The 8690-nt window shown below is 45.4% G+C and overlaps 1 pseudogene; it reads right to left on the reverse strand.

Annotated features, from left to right (window-relative positions):
- Positions 1-7917: 7917 nt before the first annotated feature.
- On the reverse strand, positions 7918-8078 carry LOC131503372 (U4 spliceosomal RNA; annotated as a pseudogene).
- Positions 8079-8690: the final 612 nt, after the last annotated feature.

An 8690-nucleotide genomic window follows, 5' to 3' on the forward strand; every position in this document is an offset into this window, starting at 1 on the left:
GGTAAAGGGGACAGCATGTAGAAAAGCCTGGAATTAGTACAAGGGACATTTATAACAGCAAACAGCCTGTAAGGTCAGTGTTGCTGAAGCACGGGAGAGAGGTGAGACTGGAGAGGTGATCAGGAGCCATACTGTGAGAGGGAGAAGAAATGATAGTGTCAGCGTGAGCCAGGCCTACACACGATCGCTTCTGTTCCTCACAACAATCCTATGCGACAGTTACTACAATTATTTCTCTTGCAGAAGAGAAAGCTGACACTAGCAAGATAAAGGAACTTCCCTGTGAGATAGCACAGTAAACAGCAGGGTTGGGTGCCAAAGCCCACGTGTTTAATCAGTAGACTCTCCTGACTTCCTAAACGTTGCCCAATTTGCAGACGTGGTTAGGTCTGGCAGATGTCAGAGACCGAGGAAAGAAGCGAGCCTGGTGGCATTTCCCGGGGTGCCCTGGTATGGAGGCCCTAGAACCCTTACTCAGTAGGGAGGAGCTGTTTCTGCCCAGGCATCAGGCTGGGGGCCGAGACAAGGCGCCCTCTATAGCTCCCAGCGCTGTAGCCATGCTCTGAAGAGCCGTGAGGAAGTCACTGGGCTCAAACCATGAGGGTCCCAGAGGAAAGAACTCTGGGGTGGAAATCCTATCTTCTACAACACTATTCGTGCCCAGGGACACTCTCCTCTTTCCCTGGAAAAACTGAATAGGACTCACCTAGGGACAACTAATGAGGCAGAACACACATGAGCCTACAACCTGGTCGATCAAGTCATATTTTTTTGTTCTTTGGAACCAGAAAAGTTACCACCGTTTAAATAGATAAATTAGAAAATTTTTTTTTCTTCAAGCTGACATTTTAGGAGGGAGACTAGTAAGTGCTCACATTGTGGAGGAAGACGGTTGGGTTCAGGGGTCATAGTTACATGGCATTTGATGGGTGTCAGGCCAGGGAACAAGAAACATTTCAATCCCTACACATACGATTCACCTCTTTCTTCAGAGTCCTCGAGGACGGTGTTCCCTGAGAGAGAAAAAAAGGAATATGTTTTCTTATCTCCTCCAACCCTGATGCGGAACTCTAGTTAGCTGGTCTGACACATCTGGAGGGATCCTTTTCCCCACATTAGAAAGGTTTAAGTAGCTTCAGTGTTTAACAGCAAGCTATACGACTTACCCTATGTATTTCCTCTCACTGCCAATACTCAACTCTTGGAATTATGAAGACCAACAGGACGGAAAGCTCAATCACGTGGTCCAGAGGCCACATCTTTACCTGGAAAGGAGTTCATGTGCATTAACCCTGGTCCTGAAATCTGACCAAGCAGCTGTGGACATCTTGAATCAGGAGTTGCAGAAGGAGGCAGGGTGGACTTCAGCTGCCAGGTTCACATATCTCTAACACCGTGGATTACAGGGGAAGGGAAAAAAGATCCCAATTCTCAGCCTGAATGGTGACCTCACTTGTTAGGTCTTGGAACTCCTTGGGATTGCTTTACATCCACACCTCTTACCTGAATTCATTCTCTACCTCCTCTGGGGAGCTGATCCTGAAGGACAGGAATGAGCAAGGTTTCTATTAGTTCCCAAAGAACTACTGAGGCAAGGCGGGACTCTGTACCTGACAGGGCTACCCGAGACTATAGGAGGAAACAAACATTCCATCCCCAGGGCTCTGATATCATCGACATGCTTCCAAAGGAAACTAAATTTTATGCTAAAATGTCATCTCCTTAGATAGTGTGCTTATTCAGCATCTAATACTAGTGACTGCCATGATTTAAACCAGCACTGACCGGTACTGAGCACTTAAAATGTTCCTAGTCCAAATTGAGATGTGTTGTAAGTGTAAAATACATCAGATTTCCAAGAGTCAGTACAAAAAAAAAAAAGAATGGAAAATATCTTATTAATAATTTTTATATTTTATTCCATGCCAAAATGATGGTTTTTTGGGACATATTGGGCTAAATAAAATGTATTAATTAAATTGATCTCACCTCCTTCTAGTTACTTTTTAAATGTGTCTGTTATGAAGTTCAAAGTGTCATACGTGGCTGGCTGGCACTTGAGGTTTGTGTTCCATTAGCTATTTGTATAGATACATTGAAGACCTGCTTTTCTCTGAAGAACGCTAAGTACACCAGAAAAATGCCAGATCAGCCAGGCCTACACCTTGGATAACATGTTCCTCCCTTTGTGTGAGTAAAATTGTATTTACAGTAAAAACGGGTACTCCTCACTATTATTTCTGTATTCAAAGAGAGTGCCCTAAGCATTGGGGAAAATGTTATTCTTTATAGTGGTTCTCAAACTTGGCTGCCCGTTAGAATCACCATGTGTTGGGGGTGGGTGTGGGGGGTGGCTTTTAAAATTTCTGAAGTCAGGCTACACCCAGACTAATTAAATGGTGATGTCTGGGAGTGGGACCCGGATACCAGGGCTGGGTGTTTTGTTTTGTTTTGTTTCTGTTCCCCGGGTGATTACAATGCACCTGGGCTCTCCAGCCTTCCAGAAATCTTGCTTTATAACCAGAGGTAGGTATCTGGGGCTTAACAACAGGTGAATCTTTAATCAGATATATGTGTCTAAAGGTATCAACATCACTGGTTTCCCCATACTGTGCTCAGATGTCCAAATAAAATGTATCTTTTCAATAGAACGAATCTGAACTTCCTCGTGATTCCCGGTACCCATTTGGCACACACACAGACAAAATACCCACAAAACCTTGCTAAGCTTGGCATCTCTGCTAAATTAAAATCGCTTTGGACTAACTGGACATCTTAGACTTAAAATGTTCTGTCCTTCAGAATGCCTGCCCTGCCCTCCTCCTTTACTAAGATGGCAGTGCCCAAGTGTGTGGGAGAGAGACTGCGTGACCTTGTGGCAGAGAACCTAATGGACGGAGGCTAGTCCTGAGGCCAGGTCAGGCCAGTGTCAGTTCACACCTGTGTCCTACACATTCTGCTGGAGTCTGCTGCTGAGGTCTGTAGCTGGCAGGGGGGAGAGGGGGAGGGGCTATCCTCTGCTCGCTTCTTGGGCCTTCCTTGGCTCACTGTGAGCTGCAGACCTCAGAGCCCATACTATTCTCCCTCCTTTGGCCTTGGGGACTGGGCCGTTCCCTACATGGAAGAGGGCACATAGAAGGTCTTTGGCCTCAGCCTCACATCTTACCTCCTCTGGATGAGGCTGGGCTTCTGAATCCCTACAGCCACAAGGCAGGGCTAGTCCCTGCCCTCTGTCTCACTGCACCTCTCCTCCTCCTTGGTAACACATGATCAGGTGGGGGCCCAGACAAACGTGCCTGCAAGAGTCACCAATGGGAAGAGAAGCAAAAAGTCCTCAACCTAAACCTTTGTTGTTCTCTCAATTGATTCACTATGCCCCTTCCCAGGCTTAGGTCCGGGGACTGCTGTCAGGATGCAGCAGGGCCCCTCTGCCCATAATCACCCAAGGGCCCACTGCCCACTTCCTCTCCCGCATAGCCTGGCCTTCTCTGGGGCAGCAAGTCTCCTGCTCTACATGCCCGGGGCCGAAAGAGTGTCCTCTCAGGTCTACAAGAGCCATGTGGCCTCAGCCCTCTAGGACTTGCTCTGGATGTGCTCAGTGAGAGCCAAAGGAACTTAGAAAACCATTCTCTCTCATGACAAAGCCTGACTTTCATGATCATGTCTTCAACTCAAAAAATCTTTTTGCCGACTTCAAATGGAAATACTCTGCTTTCCTCTCTCCAATTGTAGCCCATAGTATACCCCTTAATCCCCACATCCCAGGCAGATGCTGCTGCCTCAGGCTGACTAGGGACAGGGTCTGCTGCACGGAATGCAAAAGGAAAAAGTCTGTTAATATGCATTTTAAGATATGACTATCACTCTTATCACAATCACGTAGGAACAGTTTACTGAGTGCCAGGTCCTGTTCTGTGGACTTTACACGAATCAAATCATCTTAATCCTGATGGCAGCTTAATGAGGAAACAGGCACAGAGAGGTTAAGTAACGTGCCCAAAGTCACACAGCTGGCCAAGTCAACCAGGGATTGGAATCTAGACTGGCTCCAGAGTCTGTGCTCTTAACCATCGGGCCCTTCCTTCCCTCCATGTAGCCCTTCCCCCTCTGCAGCTCTTCACTTCTTCCCTTGGGAGACACAAAAGTGACAAGCTGCCAGGAAGCATTCTTTTCATATAAGGAAACCCAAGCGGTGGCACTACTGACATGCCTTTTGGGAAGAGTTGGAGTTAAAAAGTAAATAAACGCAAGAGGGAAGACGACTTCAATTGTGTTTACTATCAACCACTAAAGCTCCCCCCCCCCCACAACAGTATTTAATCTGTCTCTGTGGAGTCCGAGTCCTCTGCTTCAGGCTCTTTTGAATTCCAGACACTTCAGGTAACCCAGAGTTGTTTATTATGCAACGCTCCCATCCCTCCTTCCTCGCTCACTCATTCCTGCTCCTTAAGTTTTGCTGCTCATCATGGATACTCTCCCCTGCACAATTTACAACACGTTCTGATGCGATTATATATTGCTTTCTGGTTGCGCCCTCCACGCGTGTTTTATTTCCCTACCTTGACTGGAACTCCTTGAGGGTGGATGGGCATCCTATATCAGACTTGTAGCCCTCGCGATACCTAGAGCAGTAGGAAGTGCGGAGGCGGGGCTCAGTAACTATTTGCGGAGTGATTCGCTCGAGAAAAGATCAGTTATCTCTGTGCCTTCATTATTATTTCAGCTCCTTTCCCTACTTGCTTACTCTTCAGATCTTCGAAAGTTGCCTGCAATCGCTGGGTTCCTGTATGTTTCAAATATATGTGTTGGGCTGTGTGCTGAACTGCCTGGTTGGAATGTTAGCACTGACACTTCTTTCCTGAGCGACTTTGGGTTAGGTGTATTCACCCCTCTGAGTCTCGGTTTCCACAAATGTAAAATCAGGATACAATTGTATCCTGTGACATCCGGAGTAAATGAGCTAACACACATTCAACACTTAGACTAGCGCCTGGCATGGGGTAAATATTCAATAAATGTCAGCTATACAAAAATAGATGCGTTTTCTTCATTTACCTTTTTTAAAAGTTTACTTACTGTGAGAAAGAGAGAGAGAGAGCAGTGGAGGGGGCAGAGAGAGAGGGAGAGAATCTTAAGCAGGCTTCACTCCCAGCGCAGAGCCCTGCTCCATCTCACAACCTTGAGGTCATGACCTAAGCCATAACCAAAAGTCAGCCACTTACCTACTGAGCCACCCGGGTGCCCTCTTCATTTAAATTTTAATGTCACTTCTGCTACCCTCTGGTTTCTAGGCCCCAAGCACACATTTACACTCACATGGTGAAGCATGATATTGTAAATATTTTAAAGTTTTTATTCATTCACCCCTTTCCTTACATTTTTCAAATACGGGATTTCCACATGGGCTCCTCGACACTCACATTCGCCTTGGCCACCAGGTGGCGGCGTTTGTTCAGCCAGATACGGAGCAATGGAAGTCCCCTTACACAGGAGCCCAGCCTGAGCTTAGCCTGCTGTTTCAGAAGTCGCACACGTTCTGGTTTGTCTCCCTCCACATCCTGTCATGGGCTGTTTCTTTCCTTCTGTTTCATTTCCTTTATACTGCTTGACCCACCTGTGTTATACATCTAACCACCTCCTCAAATATGCACCTTGTAGACTGTGGCCTGGCAGAGACATGGTTGAGGCTTGTATGCCACCTAGCAAGGTGCCTACCAGAGATAATACTTTTAAAAAGAGCCGTTTTGAAAATTCTGGAAAATTCTATATGAAATCACCAAACATGAAATCACTAAAGGGGCAGGACGACAAGTACTCAACTGGTCTCTCCACTCCAAACTTGTCACTCCATTCCCAGCCCCCAACAGGCTAAGATGACCAATTCTTATGTCTTATTGCCACCCTGACACTTACCATGACCTCAGGGTCCTTCTCAACACTGCTCTTCAGGAGGTTTCCAGTGAATAACAGGCCCGCAAGACAAACCCATATTTGCCATCCCACGTAGGCCCAGTTTCTGAATTTGAGAGTGTAAATGTTCAGTTCCCAGGCATTACATCCTGCACTTAGCTGCTTCCCAGAGCCTCTGCCTAGACCTTTGCATCATTTCTGTTCCCCAGCGACAAAACATTAATAACAGCAGTTATCATCAATGGGCCCGTTCTTAACTGCAAGGCGTTAAGTGATTCACATGCATCACCTCATTTCATCTTCAAAACAGGGCTGCGAAGTAACAGTTACACGTGTGGAAACCATGGTTGAGGTTAAACAATTCGTCCAAGTCACACAGCCAGGATTTGGAAGAGCCAGAGTCGAGTCCAGGCCATCTGAAATTAAAACCCTTGCTCTTAACCTCCTACTCCCTTGAGGTCTTGCAGGACATAACATGTCCCTGCTTTAGCAGCCAAGAGTACAAGAGTGCCTGCCGTCACCCTTGTGCCCACCCCACACCCACACTCCCCAGATGTCACTCTCCCTCACCACCTGTGGCTGACAACTGCAGAAAAATCAGAGTTGGCAACTTGACCTGCCACTCCAGAAAGGCTGTGGTCCTTTAATCTAGGGTCTCATCTCCAGCAGGCTGGGAAAGAGCCCCCAGAATACCCAGAGGCAAGTTAATACAATGGCAACAGGTAGCTGGACATAGGGTGAGGGAGGCGACAGGATCTGCAGTGAAGGAAGCCGAGTGAACATGGAAACGGAGGGGAAACAAAGGGTGGCTTGGCAAAGAGGCATGCTGATTCAGGGCTGAGGTTTGGCTTCTCTGAGTAATTCAGTAATTCGTCCACACCTTGGGGAAGGGCTAGCTCCTGAAAGGGCCCATAAAGAAATAAAGAGATTATCCTCTGAGGGGCTGTTGACGTGAGGGACAGGGTCAGCTCTTTTGTAGCCTGGGTGAGATAGGTTGACAGACCATTTCTGGGACATGATGCTTTCTACAAAGACTGGTGACAGATTCCACATTCCTGCTGCTTTCGGTTGTATGCTGCATTTACGTACCCATTCTGGCGAAGAAGAGAGGAAGAAACAGATTGCCATGAGAGTTTGGGTTCTTTACATGGTTGATTTTATCAGCCTGAAAAATGGGGAGTCATGGAAACCGTGGAAGGCTTGTTCTGAAGAGCCCACTAGCCTAGGATTGCCATCCATATCTCTTATATAACTTACATTCCAGAATTCTTCTACCTGTGGCTTCCACATTCATGGCCACAACGTTGGCCACCAAGGGAACTGAAAGTCCATTTAATGTTATTTTTAACTAACTTAGACTTTGAAACCCAAAGCCACATTTTTTTTTAAAGGAGACACTAGAATTGAATACAAAGGAAAATATAAAAGGGCACTGCACATATCAAGGCAATTGTTCTTTGGGGAAAGTTTCATTTCCATTCTATACATTTATGAGTATACCGAGTCACAATATAAAATGTATTCTTATTGTGGCTGTGGTGAGAAGTGTTTGGAAATCTCTATTAACCCAAGTGTCACCTGGGCAGAATGGAAAATCCTCCTTTTTTTCAGAGAAGGATAATATTTGTAATAGTCAAACACTGGATACAACTCAAACAGCCACCAACAGAAGAGAAAAATAAAGTGTGGCATAATACACATATACATATACAAAGGGAATTTTATATATACAATAAAGAAAATGAATGAACTATAGCTATATGTAACAAAATGGATGAGTCTTACTAATGTTATTTTGAACACAAAAACAAGAAGAAAAAATAATGCCTACTTTATGATTCAATTTTTTTAATGTTTATTTTGAGAGAGAGAGAGGGAGAGCACAAGTGAGGGAGGGACAGAGAGAGAGAGACAGAGAGACAGAGAGACAGAGAGAAAATCTCAAGCCGGCTATGTGCCGTCAGTGCAGAGTCCGAGTGGAACTTGTACCCACAAGCCAAGAGATCATGACCTAAGTCGGTATCAAGAGTCTGACACTTAGCCGACTAAGCTACCCAGGAACCCCTATGATTCAAGTTATATGAAAAATTTTTAATATTTTATTCTTTTAGCAATAATCGCGCCTCGGATAAACCTCATTGGCTACGATACTGCCACTGCGCAAAGCTTTTTAATATTTTTATTCTTGAGAGAGAGAGAGAGAGAGAGAGAGAGAGAGAGAGAGAGAAACAGAGTGTGAGTGGGGGGAGGGGAGGAGAGAGAGGGAGACACAGAATCCAAAGCAGGCTCCAGGCTCTGATGCGTTAGCAAAGAGCCTGACGTGGGGCTCAAACCCATGAACTGTGAGACCGTGACCTGAGCCAGTCAGACGCCCAACTGACTGAGCTTCCCAGGCACCCCTGTTCACTTTAAAATTATTAGTTAAATTGTCCATTTATGGTATATGCACTTGAAGACATGCATCTTTCATGATTGTTAGAGATTTTCCAAAAGTGATCAAATTGGTACCTTTAAAATGTACATTTTTATTAGTTGCTGTAAAACATCTGGTCAATGAAAGGTTCACAGAAGTGATTATACACTTAAATCATGCCAGGGGCTGTTAGTGTTGTCCAATGGAAGTTTCAATGATAATGGAAGTGGTTCTACATCTGGGCTCTCCGATGCAGAAACCACTAGCTACATATAGCTACCGAGCACCTGAAATATGGTTAGTGCAGCTGAGAGATTCAATTTTAAATTTTATTTAAACTTAATTATTTTAAATCTAAAGACCCACG

Source organism: Neofelis nebulosa, chromosome X (assembly GCF_028018385.1).
Source record: "Neofelis nebulosa isolate mNeoNeb1 chromosome X, mNeoNeb1.pri, whole genome shotgun sequence".
Taxonomy (NCBI): domain Eukaryota; kingdom Metazoa; phylum Chordata; class Mammalia; order Carnivora; family Felidae; genus Neofelis; species Neofelis nebulosa.